At 37.0% G+C, this 19064-nt stretch overlaps 1 protein-coding gene across 4 annotated transcripts in view; it reads right to left on the bottom strand.

The window, feature by feature from the left end:
- Positions 1-19064, bottom strand: part of HEMK1 (HemK methyltransferase family member 1) — a 1059949-nt gene that overhangs the window by 677746 nt on the left and 363139 nt on the right. The window lies entirely within an intron of this gene.

Here is a 19064-nt window from a genome sequence, read left to right as displayed (position 1 = left end):
ACAAAATGGCTATCAAATTAACAAGCAAAAATGTTTCTGAGAAAATGAGGTATGTACATCAATGCTTAGCAAGCAATGGTCTATTGACTGAACTGCATGCAAACTAAGAAAAGTAGAAAGATATCATGTTATAGTCAAAGCACACAAGACAACCCTTGAAGTAAATGCTAGTCACAAAATAGAATAAAGAGCAATAGCAAAACCAGTGAAAGGACAACGGACTCTCAAAGAACAATTTGGTCATAAGCAGACATTGTACTCAAGCAGCCATGGCAGTGAAAGATAGAATGCCATGGAAATAAAACATCACTAGTAAAAACTACAGACATTCCTTTCCAGATTTTGTAATGAGAATAAAAACTGACAAAAAATAACTTGGACAAAGACTACCTAAACAGACTGTGAAATTGGATGTTTGAAATTCTAAATACATGAATCTCAGCTGATATGGTTGGATAGCCAGTCTGTCAGATGCACAAAAGTGAATTGAATTGCTTCCAACTTCTACACCAAAGAAAAATATTGTAGCATGTAACCAAGTGGAGGAAGAACTACTAAGAGCAGTTAATTCTTTCCAACTGAATAAATCAGAAAAATATCCAACATGATTTGTGTGCTATAACAGTTATGGATGGAGGGCAGATATGCAGCTTAAAATAATAAAGATGTCAGGTCTCTGAGTACGTACTGTCAGAGATATAAATTAACAAATGCAGAATGTATCACATAGCTATGGACTGCAAATACAAATATGTTTCATGACAAAGAAGTCATCTGTTAACATCTCCCAGGTTATCCTTGAAAGAGAGAGAAAATTCTTCAGAAAAGAGAGTGTGGGAATATAGTCAAAATAAAAACTATGTTAACTCAAAAAACTCTAAATGCGCCAAAAAAATTAAAAGGAGAAATTACAGACTGGGGATGTTTACTGACGTAACTGTATCTCAAGCATGGCAAATGCGACCTGGAGAAGAGTCCTTGGAAGCAACGTATTAGGAATAAAAGGAGAGGGGCCATGTAGTCTGGGAAATCTGTAGACGCTGTGCTGCCTAAGTTCTGCCAGCTTACTCTTGAAGGTGCTAAGGAAGGCATTTCAGACCATCAAGACTTGTGTGTGAAGACTAGGACAGTTGAATTGCACGTAGCTCCAGACTGAATTGTCAGTGGATTGTACCATTGAAAGACATGCTAAAATTTCAAACATCTTTGGTACTACACAGTGGAATACTTTTAGAGCTGAAGGGATTGCAATGGTCACCTTAGAAATCTGCATAGGTTCATAGGAGGTTACTAGGTTAGCGGCCCTAGAGCCTTTACAAGTCTAGCCATGTTAATCCCAAGTATCCCCATTTGTTCATTTTTGGGTAGTTCACAGAACAAATTTATGAACAGAGCAGGTCTGTGATCAACACCAGCTACCCCTGTCTATGAGGGACATGGGTGCCACCCCAGGGGCGAATTTGCAGTCTCCCATCCCATTATCTAGGCTGCATTTAAATAGGGTCAGTGAGTAGCTCTGTTTTACATGAGCAGAGTCTCTATTCCAGAGAAGCGGCAGTTTCTGGGAGACATATACGTCTTTCCAGCATGATCTGTTAATGTCACAAGCTAGGTCAAGATCCCTAGAGTGAGTGACTCTTGAGCCATTTGACTTGCAGATGTGCAGCATTTCCATTATGGAAGGGTTGGAGATTGCCTTACAGGCCAGGCACAAGTCACCTCTCAGCAGCCTATATAGTACAGAGTAAAACGAAAGGACTTTCAGCCTTGTCCATGTATGACATGGTTTGGAGTCCCTGTATTTTCTTAATGAGAAACCTCTGAGGACTTTCCAGCTGCTGCAGGTGTCTGATGAGGTGCATGCAAAAGGGTGTATTATACGGTATGATGAGGGTCTAGTACAAATAAGTTATAACATCCCTTGACCTGGAAGCTATGCCCTTGCTTATGAGATGCACGACATAGAAGGCTTTCATTACCACTGAGGAAACTTGGTGGTCAAAGTTCAGACTACTATCAACTTGTGTTCCCAATTCTTGCACTAGTGGGATGGAACATAGGGAGTGCTGTCAATACTGTAATTTGTAGAGAATTCCATTTTGCCAAAGGGAATAATAATGCATTTAGTTTTAGACCATGGATTTGGCACCAATCATTTGTTTGTGTTAGCCCTTCTTGTAATATGTTGACATCATTGGGAGACTCAATGATTGCTCTCAGTTTGCAATCATCAGCGAACTTGGTGAGCCAAAGACCATCTACTTTGGCCTGGACTTCAGAGAAATAGATACCAAAACAGTAAGGGGCCCAGCACACTGGTGACAGGTCTACTGGTGGAGATGGTGTCACCAATTTTGACAGTGTGTGTTCAGTCGGTGAGCCAGTTGGCTACCCTTCTAGTAATGTAAGGGTTAATCCCTATCTGGGAGAGTTTCTCAATATTGTCAGAGTTGGAAATTGTGTCGAAAGCCTTGGCAAGGTCAAGATCAGCTGTGTGCACTCTCTTACCTTTACCCACGGGTTTGGTGACATTCTCCAAGAAGTCTACCAGGTTTATTAAGCATGATCTACCCTTAACAAAGCCAAACTGGGTTGGGACCAGCATTTGGAGGTTGCCTATGTCGTTGATAAAGTCCGTGATAATTCTTTGTATGGCTTTGTAGATGAGGCTGGTTATGGATCTGTAGACACTTATGGGTCTGTAGTTCCCAGAGTTAGTTGATGCCCCCCCCCCCTTTGAGCAGGAGGATTGCTGCTGCTGTTCTCCACTTGGCAGGAACATTGTCAGTTCTCATGCTATAATTAAAGAGAACACCATGTTGGTCCACTAGGTCTTGTTTTAGATTGATATTATCTGGTCCCACTGAGGCCATGTTTTTGGCCTGGCGAGAGCAGAGATGACCTGTTTTCTAGAGATACCAGGCAGAGGGCTGGTGTCACATATACTTTGGGATATGGTAAATTGGGATGGGGGTTGAATTTTGCACTTAATCTGTCAGCTAGCTGGTTGGCGACATCTTCTGGTGTAGTATGAGTCATCCCATCTATAACCAGCTTGGCACATAGCTGAGTATTCCCTTCTAGACTTCAGATGTAGTTAAAGAATGCCTTATGATTACCCTTGGCTAGGGATACAATTTTAGTTTCGTAATTTGCTTTAGAAGAATTGACAAGATTTCTGATTTTCTTGTTTAGGTTTAAGAGGGAAGTCTTCATCTTCAAAGTGATATCTCTCTTACTTGTGGACAACAGTTTCTTCCTCCTGTTATATAATCTGTTTATACTTGAAGTCCACCATGATGGCTTGTTTTTATGGAAGTTCTGGTTTTTAGACGGTCAGGTACAGCAGAGTTTATGCAGTTGCTTAAGTGTTTGTACAGGGCATCTGTGTAGACCTGCACAGTGATCACTGAAGTGTGTGATTTATACCATTGCTTAGTACACTGCAGTTAACATTGGTGAAGTTTTTTTATAATTTTTGTTCCTGTGAGGGTGTCGGTTCAACAAGACTGATTTGTGGTCTGACCTCAGCAGGGAGGGCATCACGCATGGGGAAGTACAGTGACCCCCCATGTTGGTGAGTACTATGTCCAGAACATTAGAGCCCCTAGTGTGGGTACAGACTGTTTCAGAGCATTTATGTTAATAAAGTCCAGGAACCTCTGGGTGAGTGTGTTTTTGCTTGTGTATGTCCCAGTCGGTGGAAGGATAGTTGTAATCTCCCATGACTAAGGTGTTGGGCTGTACGGCGAGGGATTCCAGTAAATCGAGGTAGGTGGTATGCTTATCTTGGTTCATGGTGGGGGATCTATAGCTTGCAATTATGTGGTATGGTACTTTCCCAGTAGTTCAAGAGTCATGCTGTTTGACCAGTCTCGAACTGTATTTGGTTTTAATGAAGATGGATATACCTCCACCACTGGTTCCTTCACTCTCATTTTGAGGTCTAAATGTGTGGAAGGCATTGTAACCTTGCACAGCAGGGGTGCTCTCAGTGGCCTTGAACCATGTCTCAGTAAATGCACAGAAGTCAGTATCTTCCAAGGTTAGGAGTGATTTCAGGGAGTGCAGTTTCATGTTTAAACTCCTAGCATTAAGCAGCACTACCCTTAGTCTCAATTAGATTTTGTCATTTTGGAAAGTTTTATGTTTTCACAATGTAAAGGATAAACACCCTCATGCTCACATCAGCTACTCTAATCTGCAAGAACCACTGGTTAGCATCAGGCTTGAGAAGAACTTAGGATTAGGAACATCATATATTACACCTTCAACTGCTTGAAGCAGCTAGTCTTTTGTTTTGATCCTTTTATTTAAATCTTGGGGTTCTATTCACAGTCTCAGCTTGTTTTGCTTCATGACTGTTACTGCGTTAATCACCCACCCATTTGGTTCACTCTGCACAACAATCACACTCACATCTTCCATGAGCTTCATTTCCTGCTAATTTTTACCCCTCAACACAACTAGTACAGACTCAGGTGATGTCTTAAACATGATCTTCTCTTTGCACGCAATCCAAACTAGCAAAAAGGGGGCTGCAAAGGCACATCACCTAAGTCATCATCAGACCTGACTGTGAACACAGAAGGGTCTCCATCATCCACAGAGTTCTTCTCCTTCATTTTCTTGTCTTTACTTTTCTTGGGCAAGGAAAAAAATGAGGCAAAGGCACGTGAAAAAGTGGATGGGGTGGGTCCGAGGACTCCATGTAGACTGTAAGGACCTCTGCCCTAAGCTTAACAATTTTTGAGCAAACCTTAGCACAGTCCTTACAACTAGAAAGCTATAGCCCCAAATAAAACAAACAAACAAACAAAAAGGAATGGAAAACTTTATATATGATTTGCTTCCCACAATTCAAGCAGTTGCTGACCTTTTTACACATTAATTAGAAGGTATTTTCTCAACAGAATATTTACCTGAAAGCAGGTTGTAGGAAACTCTGGAAAAAGTCAACCAAAGGACTGTAAAACAGAGTAATGCAATGTACTGCACAGTTAAAAAGAACTGCAGATGGCACTGTACGTTGCCCCCTCTTATCCCTTGACATTCAGATGTTGGTCCTTGAATGTCGGTCAGGTAGGGATAATGTACAGACTCTTGAAATCAGACCAGTCACAGACTTGCGCATGGTGGGAAAATGCAAGAATCAGTAATGCAACATTGATGACGAAGAACATCCACAGAGCCCACCCCCCTCTATGTCCCCCCACCTCATCCCATACCTCCTAAGTAACTAGTATAGAGTCCCTATGTGTTAAACCAAACATCACTCTCTTAGGAGATATCAACTGTCACAACAAACACTGACAGACCTGCATATCCTCAAACGTGCATGCCCAGAAGTTTCTGGATGTCATCAACACAAACTCTCTGGACCAGTCCACACCACAACCAGGGTGACAGAATGCTGGATTTATTTCTTACCAATTTGGTACAGCTTTGCGTCTAACCAACTGTAACTTCTTCCCTGATCAAATCATACCACAAACCAGTCACATAAGACTGAAGCTTGATGCAACCTCCAACACCCCTGTACTCAAAAGTTAATCTATCAAAACTGAATGATGACCTAGCTATATTCAAAAACAACTTCCACCTTAAAACCTTACTGCTTATGTAAAATCATTTTACTGTCAAATCCTATGCACACGTAAATAGCTACAGAGACGCATCTGTTTACCTCAGAAATAAATAAAAAGACAGTTTCTAAAATAAACCTTTATGGCTGAACTGTAATATAAACAGACTCTACAATAAAAGAAAAATGTTATACAAAAGAAAGAAAAAAATGCATCGAACAAAAAATAAATTTAACTCTCAAGAAGTCAAAAATACTCTTGCCAAACTAAACAAGGAACTCAGGATCCAGATCAAATCAACCAAAGCCGCATATGAGGTAAAAATAGCCACCCAAGTGAAGAATAACCACAAAGCTTTCTTTAACCATGTTAGAAACCTCAGAAAATGCCCAGAACTTTGCAGAGCTAATAGCAAATGATATTACATACTTAGACCCACAAACTAAAACAAAGAGTAAGAAGGCCACACAGAAAATGCCCAGCACTTTGCAGAGCTAATAGCAAATGATATTACATACTCAGACCCACAAACTAAAACAAAGAGTGAGAAGGTCACACAGAAAAACAACCAGTAAAAACTAAATGAAAACTCCAGTCAAGCTAGAACTTCCACTGAGTGACCTCTCAAACCTCTTGTATTACAGGCAGATGGGATATATGCAAATAACCCTTATGAACATCAGGTGTTTCAAAAATATGTTGATTCTGAATGCCCACGATTTATTTATTTTTAAGTCGTTTCAATGGACAATTTCAGGCCAATAAAGCCAAACCCCACTAGCTGTGGATATGCATATTTCTGCCTTGTTATGACCTCATCAGCACACCACAAGCAGAGTGCTTGACTAAGCATAAGAAACACAGGACTGTTATAACCAGCTGATGTCCATTACCATTAGGGTGACTGCAAAATATCCCAACTAACAAACTAAAATAAAGAATGAGAAGGTCACACCGAAAAAAACAATATATCCCATGTGCCTCTAATACAAGAGATTTGAGAGGTCATTCACTGGAAGTTCTAGCTTGGCCAGAGTTTTCATTTTGTTTTTACTGATTGTTTTTTCTGTGCGACACGTTCCAAAACTCTTTAAAAAATAACTGCGGGAACCTTACAAAACTAGGAGTTCTTGTAGGAAATTTCCTAGGTTTTCCTAATAAATACCAATCAGTGAAGTACTTTCAAAGACCTCCCACACCCCACAGGAAAAGATGGCTTTAATGTATTAAAAGCAGGGATGACTTCATCCTCTTGTAAAAAAGCAAGGGCTATCAAACACTTCCTGGAGTTCTGAAAACGTTGACATTTACTGTACAGCATAGCTAACCCAAGACTTTGCAGTTTCCTCCAAATATTATGACTAAAGTGAAACAGACAGCCTTTTGGAATAATGCCATTCAGATTAATCCTCACACTTTTAATAGCTGCTATTTCAAAGTCATGGAGTACAAACTTTACGTTGCTAACAAAGCTGTTCTCGGTCATTAAAGACCACACACAGTGCCACATAACATTATAGCTTTTAAAAGATTTTTTTTACTCATCAAACAATACAGTAAAGGCACTGTTCTGGTATAGCTACCATAGTTTACAAATCCATGCAGACTGTAGAGCTGATGACAAATTATTCCTTTAAAAAAGAAAGTACCATCCATTAACCATACTGTGCAATGGCTCAGATCATAAAGATTATTCACTGTTGTAATCAAAAGCACAGTTAGATCATTATAGGTGTCTACATATCTTTTATGAATGAATACACTATGTTTCAAAGGAAAATCTGTAACAATTTTACATTTTGCAAGGTTAACGTACGATGGCTAACCATACCACTTTATCTACAAACTCTACCCACTTGTTGCAATAATGCCTTACAGCTAGGAAGATTTGCAACTGTATCCAATGAAGTGGAAGACAGAACATCGCCCACTACTAAACAAGGAGTATTATGGGATAACATAGCCTTTTATTTTAATTTAGCACACATAACATATCTTTCCACGTCGGAGGGATCCCCACTATGCAAGCGTGTAGTACTATTGCACAACTTCTCTCTGTCGGACATTGAAATAGTAATTGCACGACCTTTACACTTGCCTACCAACTTTTGTTTACACCACTAGTATCGTTTTAAATTCACTGTACTTTCCAAGTTATAAATGCACCCATCAATGATTACTGCATCCTTACCCTTCTGTGATTTAGTTAAAGGATACAGATTTCCTAATATTCCAGGGCTACAGACTGTGTTTTCCGCCATGTTTAGAAATCTCAGATCTACTTCTTAGTGGTAAACCCTATTATATACATTTTCAGATTAAAGCGTAGAACTACAGAGACATGAACACTGTAGTGCAGGGTTTTTGGCTGCTGATTCGACATTATAGGACTTGATCTTTTAAACTTGCGATGTTTAAAATACATGACGTTATGGTCTCAAAGTTCCAAGGTTCGATGTTATGGTAATTCAATTTTTTAAAGTAGAACATATCTCTCTCTCTCTATATATATATATATATATATATATATATATATATATATATATATATATATATATATATATATATATATATATATATATATATATACATATATATACACACACACACACACACACATATATATATATATATATATATATATATATACACACACATGCACATATATGCACATATCCATACATATAAATATGTAAATACACACACACAGCTATTATCTATGTACAGATACATTAACAGCTTTCTCTCTCCATCTCTTGCTCTATATATATATATATATATGTACACACACACACACACACACATATATATATATATATATATATATATATATATATATATATATATATATATATATATATATACATGCATACACATGCAAACACATATACACATCCATATAAACATCCATATACAATGTATTTATTTATGCATTTTATATATGTGTGTGTGTGTGTGTGTGTGTGTGTGTGGGAAATTAACTTACTCGCATTCCCCTCTGATCGACATCTGTTTACTTGACAAAATTTAGTCAACTATACAGATGGTCGAAAGGTGTGTGGTACCGCACAATTCTCAGGGTTGGGAAATATGCCCCTTCCTCAGGATTGTGCAATACATAATTTGCAGGGAGGTGAAGGGTGTGTAGTCTTGCCTCCTTCAAAAAAGAAATAATATTTAAGGCTACATTTTAAAATTTTCTTTTGCATGTGCAGAGATTTTTTTCTCAGCACATGCATAGTAGCGTGCTGATGTTTGCAAAGCTGACCTTGTGAATGTTGATATTTGGATCATTCATTCTTTTTCAGTAGAACTATATAATATATATAACATTTATGTGCATACACCAGCAAAAGAAGTTGAATTAGAATTAGACAATCATTGACACTCATGCAGTTGCTCACAAATAATTAACCATAGCACTGATTGACTACTGCTCTCAGTCACTGATATCTGACTGCAAATGTAAGGCATATAACTGTGAACTAGCAATCTGTACACTTCAAATAAATATTGCTAGTTTACCACCCAAGTAAAACAGCACTATTTTCGCCAGAACACTCAAATTACTGCACACACAAATACAGAACATCAACAAGTAAAACATAACATTTACAGGGGACAATCTCCTCGTCTGTGTCTTAATCCCCAATCGCACGCATTTATATATATATATATATATATATATATATATATATATATATATATATATATATATTAACCCCATGATCAAACAAGTTTGCAAAAACTGAAAAAATAATCAGAAAACAGTCGCCAACCTCAGTCTGCCACAGAACTGAAGAGTTTCACTTCTAGTCTTTGTCCACAAGCAGTGTTCCAGCATAAGATATTTGAGGGCATGGCGTTCCTTAATGACGTCAGAATTTTCTCTTTGCAAAGTACAACACATGGACGAAAATCAACAAGTGCTGAACTGAATCTGAATTTGGTATTGGAGCTGACAAATTTTGAATTCTTTCAATGGCAGTCCCATCTTTGACAACACTTATGGATTCTCTGAAAACTGTTGCTTCAAAATTTTAGAACATACTCTTGAGTTTGAGTAATTCAGGTACACCATAGACCTGCAGGATTTCCTACAGACCCTTTTCACATTGTTTTTAATGCACTCTGTTTGCAGAATTTTCTGTTGTATGAGAACTCAGCCTTCAATGAACTCAACCTTCAATTCACTTTCCAAAAGCCTACTATCCATGTTTCTTACAGATTTACTGGCTTTTATATCAAGGTACTGGTGATCTGTTTATTTTCTGCAAATACATTATCTGTTGCTTAATCACTGCAGGCTATATTGACTGCACATCTTTCAGACCCACAGCCTACCGTGACATTTCTGAGGTTCATAGTAGCATAACCCCCACAGCCGTAGGACCTGAAAGAATAGCTGGCTTGAGTAGTCTAATGCAGTTCATTTGCAAGAATGCTGGATCCTGCTACTGAATACCAGAAATGGTCTGGACAAACCAATATGCAGATTTAACTGGTTAAACTGGGTGGTTGAAATTCCCTGGTTACCAGTGATCAGGGTAACATAGATGACAAATATATGATTTACATATATATATATATATATATATATATATATATATATATATATATACACACACACACATAAAATATATGTTGTTATACAAGAGAGAATAAAAAATAAAATACAGAAAGGAGCTATGTATAAAGACAATAATTAATGTTAAGCAGTGTCACTCACTATCTTCCTTTAAACTAAAATCTAGATGACTGGATGCATATTCACAAATTTACTTCGGAGTGACTGATACGGCCATCCTGGAGAAAGGAGGAGTGACCTGAGGAAGGGTACTGGCAAGGAGTATCTATAAATCTATGAATTTCAATTAAAAATGTAAACACTTTTTGAAGCATTATGCAAAGCATACACTTTCTTGAAATGTTCTCAGAAGACTCTATAGGATAGCAGATGTTAAACAAACACATCTATATCAAAAAGCCCAAATTATAAAATTTCATATTATAAAAATAATAAAACAATGAAGGATGGATAAAAATGTTTTTATGTATACACATTTTTTTATTAATTAATTTGTTGCTGGGTCAAAGGACATATATGTCTGATATAAATTATCTTCTTAATGGCCTCAACTTAAGGGCACTTTATATGTTGATATTTTCATTGAGACATGGAGGTGATTAGCATTTATAAAAGTTTCTCCATATATACTCCTATATATTCCAAATATGCATTTATGTTAATTAACACTGTGATTCATGCAAAACCAGCCAGTATTTGAAACACAAACTTTATGAAGGATGTGCATAGTATAATGTGCTTTTTATAATGCACTACTGTCACTTTAAGTGTGCATTGAGTATGTGTAAATCCAAAAAATAGCATTGAAACAACCAAGAATCAATCAACAGCAAAACGCGTTGTCCAGATACTCTAGTAGAAAGCACAAGTCCAGCAAACAATAATACTACCAGTTTAAGTAAATAGAATAAAAGACAAAGCCTCATTAACACATCCGATTAAGGGCTTTCATCCACTGCAATGTGGACTTCTTCAGAATAATCTAAATTAATCAGTTAGCCCTATTTATACACTTTTTGGCGCCACATTAGCCAGAATCAATCTATTAAAAAAATCTTTCATTTAAAAAACATACACTATTTAAAAACAAGTTAATAACCTATGTTATGCCCAAAATTGTAACTTGCCAAATAAATCTTACACAACCTCAATACTAGCTTTTCCTTAACAGGCTGATTCTAAAAAAACATTACTATAATATTTGTACTTTGTTCATTTACATTATATCTAAAATATGTTACTACTGTATAAGTCCTAAAAACTTGCATTTTACCATCTATACTTGCTGTTTTGTAATACATATAAATTAATATACATGCTGCATAATATACACATAATATTCACATTTGACTTTTCCTTATATAACTTAGATGATGAAGCTCGGCGTACTGGAACTAAACCAAAATAAAACATGGCAGCTAGAACATATTCTACAGCTGTGCATAATAGAATATCAGAAGGAAAAGGTACTGTAAGACACAGCTCTAGCCCTAGAGCTTGTGTTAATAATACTCAAAAAGTTATTAATAATATGGGACATAACAATGTTAAATTGGACAATGTTTTACTGAAAGAACTATGTTTTGACAATTATAGTCAAGCAATGGGATTAGAAAGTATTGTCAGGGATACCACAACAGGGTACCTGAAAGAATTAATTTGTGCCTTTGGAAAAACTTTAAATATGATTAAAGGCATAAAAATTGATAATGCTTATCTCAATAAATGTATAGCACTGAAAATAGTCCCTAAGGGACTTCATTTTTTTTAAATGCCTATGGGTGTATGGCTAAATGATGAAGTGTGTGATGAATTTGATGCTTTATTTAACAGTTTTGGTTTTGAATATATGAAATTATTAATTAAAAGGAATGATGAAAAATTATGTAAATTGATTGAGAAAGTAGAGAAACTAAATAAGGCCATAACCAATGACTTGCTGTTTGATCAATGGGAAAGATTATATTTTAAACAATTTGTAATAGCTGACAAGAAGGCTCAGGATATTTTTCAAAAGAAAAATAAAAAAATTAATAGGGATACTTCAGATTATAAAGCCAATAGAGTGTATCCATGGAAGAACAGAACTAGTGGAAGTGATGATTAAAAATTTGAGAGGAATACATATGGGTTTAATTTTTATAATCGGAAGGAACAATATGGGGGAGAAAATGAAAATTTTCATGGAGAACGGGGATACAATCAAGGGGGGAATTGGAAAAAGAACTGGAAGTGGAGGAGGAATGGACAAGGATGGGGCTAGAGAAACCCCAACAACCAGAATTGGAGAGAGTATACGAGATAGAGGGGGAAGATGTGAGAAACAGTGTACACGATGAAAATGAAGTTGTATTTATACGAGACGAAACCAAATGATATTTTAAATAGTAAAGATAATTTTAACATCTATAATTACACTAGTTTAAAGGTGAGTGATGAGTACTTTCAATTATTCTCTAAAGGAATGAAGTATATACCTAAGAAGAAATTTTATGTGGTAGAAATGTGGTAGATTGTCTAACTGAGATAAAACTGTTCCTTAGGAAAATTAATTTAGCTATATAGTTTCAAAGCAAGCCTTTATCGACAGGAAAAGAAGTTTTAAAGAAAAAAAGCACTTATATACCCCCACTCATCCAAATGTAGCTATTTATGAGAAAATAGTAGCTAGAGTGATTTATAGCTTGCATAATGAAACAAGATATAAAAAAATGATTAGTAATTTATCTAATGAAGAGACATTTATTACAAAGGCTTAAGGAAGACAAAAATAACAGAATAATGAAGCCAGATAAGGGAGGGGGGTAGTTATATATGATGTGGAAGAATACAACAATAAAATGTACCAAATTCTTCAGGAATCAGGTAATTATACTACAGTGTCCAGAAATTAAATAAATATTGGATATAAACGTATAGATATGTTTTTGGAAGTGTTTCTATTAGATGGACGTATAACAAATTATACTTTCAAGTATATGAGTGTTGAACATCCTATATTAGCAACCATAGTAAGTGTGCCAAAGGTACACAAAAATATTATAGATCCACCTTTTCATCCCATTATATCAGGGAGTCCTTCAAAAACATTTCCATTAGGAACAGTGATAGATGGCTTAAGCATATTTATAACAATGAACCTCATTTAATTAAGGATTCATGGGTCTTTCTGGGTAATTTAACATCTGACTTATGGAAAAGGGGAATAGTCTATATCACGATTGATGTGATAGATTTATTTTCCAGTATACCTAAACAACAAGGATTGGAAAGCTTTTGTAATAGTATTACACAATATTCTAACCTGAAATGGGACCAGACAAGTTTAATAATGGATTGTTTTTGAGTATAAGTTTATATATTTTGAAGGAGAGTATTACAAGCAAACTAGGGGAGTAGCAATGGGGGCAGCTTGTGCCCCCATTTATGCTAACCTAGTTATGCTAGATTGGGAAAACGAAAAAGTATTTAAAAGTGATTATTACAAGTATATTACTCAAGATTTTTGGATGACATTTTTATTTTATGGGATGGTCCAGAAAATATTATTAGTTCATTTATAGAGTATTTAAATAGTACGAGTGATTATTTAAAATTTACATACAACAGCAGTACTGAGGGTATAGCATATTTAGACACATACATATCTAGTGTAAATAAGGGATTCAAATCTCGTATTTTTAGAAAGAAAACTTTTTCCAATAACTATCTAGAGTTCTCCAGTAATCACCCCTATAAAACAAAAAGTATATTCAAAGGACAGTGTATACATGCAGCTAGGATGACATCAACATATTTGGAGATGTTAGAAGAAATAGATTTTATAAAAGAACTCTTTAGATCTAGAGGTTACCCCATAAAATTATTGAATGATATGAAGATGTACATAATTAATGAATGGGGGAAAAATATACACCAGTTCTAGGAAAACACTAAGTCCATGGTAGACGATAATGTAATAGATAGATATAGTAGAGCTTGCATACTGGAATATACGCCTCAGGTAAAACAAGTGAAAGATATATTAAGCAAACATTGGAAAATTATCACAGCAGATAGTGAAATAAGACATAGTAGGAGAGACTCCCTTATTTGTTTATAAAATGGGAATTAATATGAAACTGATTTTAGAAAGGGGTATTACAACTATGGAAATTAATGTGCAGAGAAAGGGAACGAAAAAATGTGGAAGCTGTGGACAATGCTATGCTATATTAGAAAGAGAAGATACTACTTTAAACAACATAAATAACATTAAAATTGTTTTACAGTATGGCAATTGCAACACCAGTAAAATTATATATATCGCCAAATGTATGTCATGTACCAGCTTCTATATAGGAAAGACAGAAAGAATGTTTAAAAAAAAGAATATACGATCACGTATACGCTATAAGAAAAAATGACAACACTAATGCACTTTCTAGACATGTTGCAAAATATGGGGATAGTCATGAATTTAGATTTGCTATACTAGAACAGATAAAGGTAAGACATAGAGGAGGCAATTTTAAAGCCATTTTGGGAGAAAGGTAAGTGAGATGGCAAATATTAACAGATGCCTCAACTGCACCAGGATTAAATGACTACATAACAATAAAACCAACGTTGCAGAAATACACTTAATGAATAAAGATTATTTGTCACTGTTTAAATTCTTTAAGAAATCAATGGATACACTATAAATAGGTTGACTTGGAGCAAAAGATTTAACAGTGTTTATTAGAGATGTTCAATCATGTATTGTAATAACATTCAGCTTTGATTCATTAAGTATGTAATGTATTATTTAAGTATTTTTGTATATTATGCAGCATGTATATTTATTTACATGTATAACAAAACAGCAGGTACAGATGGTAAAATGCAAGTTTTTAGGACTTATACAGTAGTAACATGCATTTTAGATATAATGTAAATGAACAAAGTACAAATATTATAATAATGTTTTTTTAGAATCAGCCTGTTAAGGAAAAGCTAGTATTATTGGTTGTGTAAGATTTATTTGGCAAGTTATAATTTTGGGCATAACATAGGTTATTAACTTGTTTTTAAATAGTGTATGTTTTTTTTAATGAAAGATTTTTTAATAGATTGATTCTGGCTAATCCGGCACCAAAATGTGTACAAATAGGGCTAACTGATTAATTTTGATTACTCTGAAGAAGTCCACATTGTAGTGGATGAAAGCGCTTAATCGGATATGTTAATGAAGCTTTGTCTTTTATTCTATTTTATTAAACTGGTAGTATTATTGTTTGCTGGACTTGTGCTTTGTACTAGAGTATCCGGACAATAGCGTTTTGCTGTTGATTGTATTGAGTACGTGCGCTCACCCATACGTTGAGCAAGGCTTCTACTAGCTTTACCAATGTAAATGCAACTGTAGCCAAAACAACAGACCATTTGTGCTACATTTATGGTATTACAGTTATGCTGATAATCCATGTCAAACCTTCAAGTCAAATAATCAGAAACCACTGTGAGAACTTCATGGATGCACTTACAATACTGCCATAAACCACATTTATATGTACCTTTTGATTTTCTCTCCACAGCCTGTTCCTAGAATATTCTTCAAATTTGAGAGAGGCATTTTGATAAACTTTGGTTCCAAATACACCACTATAATTAAACCAGAATTGCCCAGAAATATTTTGTGATTATTATTGATGACAGGTTTTACAGCCTGTGCATCACTACTAAATGTTAGGCTGACAGCTAACAATTCAGCAGTAGTTCTAAAACTGTCTAAAGGTGGACAGAATTTATACAAATTTTCTAAAAAAAAAATAAAAGACTTGTTCACAAATATTTTCCATTATGCCTTTTTTGTGTGCTTTTTTTTCAATAATCATTTGCAGAAGTTCTGCCACACCATGGTGAAAAAAGTAATCTTTATATAACTTCATAAATTTTTTTCACTACGTTATTTTTAATGTAATGTGAGTAATAACAAGAAGCCATTATCAGAAGAACCCTGGGATTCAATAAGCTATTTTTTCTGTGCAGGAACAATGTAGCCACTCCTGCACGGAATATGGCTGCCAAGCGATCCAGTAAACTACTGTTTTGATGTGCACAAGCCTGACTACACTATTCCTGCATGGACACCATTGAACAATCCTAATTACCTCATTTGCTGGTGAAAACCATGCAAATGAGGTGAATGAGCGATTCAGCAAAGCTGGCAAGCATCCGTGCAAGAACAGTGTTAGTTGCAGAAATGTATTTGGCTACTAGCCTAATACATTTCTGCAAAAATTAAAACAGAGACATGACAGTGTAAATAAAAGCATGTGTTATAATCTTTAGGCATGCCAATAGCCATCGGCATGGAAAAGTGTTTAATTTTTATAAAAAATAAAAGTGTTTTTTGGGCCGATCTTGGCTGTTTAAGCATAAGGCAGCAGTGTGCAAACAGGATTGTTCCTGAAAAAAAAAAAAAAATGTAAAAGCTCGATTTTAAGGGAAATCTGCATTTTTCCATTATAGTCTATGGTATGCAGAATCAAAACAATACCAGGGAACAGGGGTTGTCAAGGGGAAAGGTTCTGAAGTAGTGCAGTAACTATGGACTAAGGCAGTAGGGTATGCAAATGAGGGGAAATTTACTGAATCACAAAAAAATTCTAAGTGCCAAACTGCACCTAGCCGTGTAGGTGGTATAACACGATCGTGTAAGCAGGAGGAGCAACAGACATGAAAAGGGTGTGTGTCATGCATGGTGTAAGCACATTGGCGCCCTATGGCCCCCAGATAAGCTTGGCTAAGCACAGCTAAATAAGGGTGTGTGTCTAAGGCTGTATTGACTTATTCCAAGAAATGAGGAGCATGTTCACATCCATTCTTCATGTTTATATTAGCTAAACGGGTTTGCATGGCACACACTGGGTATAACACAAAAAAAAAAACAGAAATAGCAAGACTGTTTACATTTGGGCACTGGGTTTGTGCGGTGCACCTCGGGGCTTAAAAGGGGAGGAAATGGGAAAGGAAAAAAGGAACATAGATGAATAAAAGCAATCAAGAACAAATTGCATAGCTAGCAGGTGGAATGCATCATAGTCACCCCATCATATATGCAGCATCTGCAGCAACATAGCATAAACTATGCAAACACTTAACAGTCTGTTTTTTCCCCACAAACTCTGCACCACTGGTGTACGCATGTGGGGGAATTTTAACTGGAAAAATGTTAGGGACTGCCATTGCTTTGATCCAACAGTGTGTGCTAGAGGCTGAGGGCGGTGAGGAGGATAATGCTGACAACTGCCACAGACCAAGGTGGACTTATCAAAGGCTACATGATCTGGAGATAGTACAGTGCTACAGGGTGGACAGAGACATACTTCAGCAAGTCATCGAGCTGTGCCAGCCTCAACTTAGACCTACAGCCGACAAAGGGAACCCCATCCCAGTGGATACTAAGGTATGTGTAGCCTTATGAATACTAGCTACAGGTACTTTCCAAAGACCTACTGGGGACATCATAGTGGGTCTCACAGGCATCTGCATCCAGAGTACTACACCAGTTCCTGGATGTCATGCTACCACCACATGCCGGTGAACACATTTACTACCCCAACACCCATGAGGAGTGGACCGGAAATATGAGTCTCTTCCATCATGTAGCAGAATACCTGGAGGTACTGGGTGCCATTGACTGCACACACATCCACATCAAAGCACCACCCGGAGAACAGTTTAGGGTTGACGTAAACCGCAAGGGATTCCCCTCCATTCTCTTCCAGGTCATGTGCAATGCCTAGGGCATTATCATGAATGTGTGTCCTGGCAGCCCTGGAAGCTATCACGACTTCCACATCTGCCATTCGTCACAGCTATACCAGGCATTTGCCAGTGGGGTCATCACATATGGCTATCTGGTGGGGGATGCTGGCTGTGCACTGGAGCCATGAATGATGATACCCATCAGAAATGCACATACACCCACTCAAGAATGCCATAATGAGGCAGACGCACAAATCAGGATCATTACAGAGCATGTGTTTCGGATTCTCAAGTCACAGTTCCGCTGCCTTGACATATCTGGTGCAGCCTTGCAGTACTCTCCAGCGGGTTTATATTACAACATCGAAGTATTACTACAGCGAATGTTCTAATATTGAACCATTTCACTCGAAGCACCACAACATTGAACATTCAGAACAGCAAATATTTTCCCAGGGAAAACATTTACTGTTCCAACAAACATGCACACAACACAAGCACACCAAAATACATAATCCACACAAATACACTTCACAAAACCCTACACTAAACCATACATACACTACTAGCTATCCACTTACCTTAACCCAACCCTAAGGTCCGTAACTACCGCACACTCACCTTACCCGCTCCCTAACCCTAAAGTCCCTATCGCACACTCACCTTACCCGCTCCCTAACCCTAAGGTCCCTATCGCACACTCACCTTCGTTCGCACACTTACCTTAACCTAGTCCGTAACCTTCGCTCCACAGTCGAGGAAATAGCGAAGCTGCAGAAACAGCCCACTGAATACTTTCCCTAGGAAAGTATTCGATATTCTGTAGCTTCGCTATATTCAGCGTTCGATGCAAAGGGTTCAATAGTAGTACACTCAAAGTAGTAATACTTCGATGTACTATATAAACCCCTCTCCAGCTACATGTGCACACATGTTCATAGTATGTGCCATGCTACACAATATGATCCTGTGGAAACAGCCGCAGCAGGAACAGCATGGGAAAGGACCACATAGCCCACCACCATTGCCTAAGTCCCCACAGATGGACACGGAGGAGGAGGCCCCTGAGTCTATTCCTGTAGGCAGATGGAGGCATGCCCAGTATGCTCAGGCCTTGGCAAAGAGGCAAGGCAGAGCACACAAACTGACACTGTAGG

Source organism: Protopterus annectens, chromosome 7.part0 (assembly GCF_019279795.1).
Source record: "Protopterus annectens isolate FY-2018-M chromosome 7.part0, PAN1.0, whole genome shotgun sequence".
Classification (NCBI taxonomy): domain Eukaryota; kingdom Metazoa; phylum Chordata; order Ceratodontiformes; family Protopteridae; genus Protopterus; species Protopterus annectens.
This window is presented reverse-complemented; position numbering and strand designations above follow the sequence as displayed.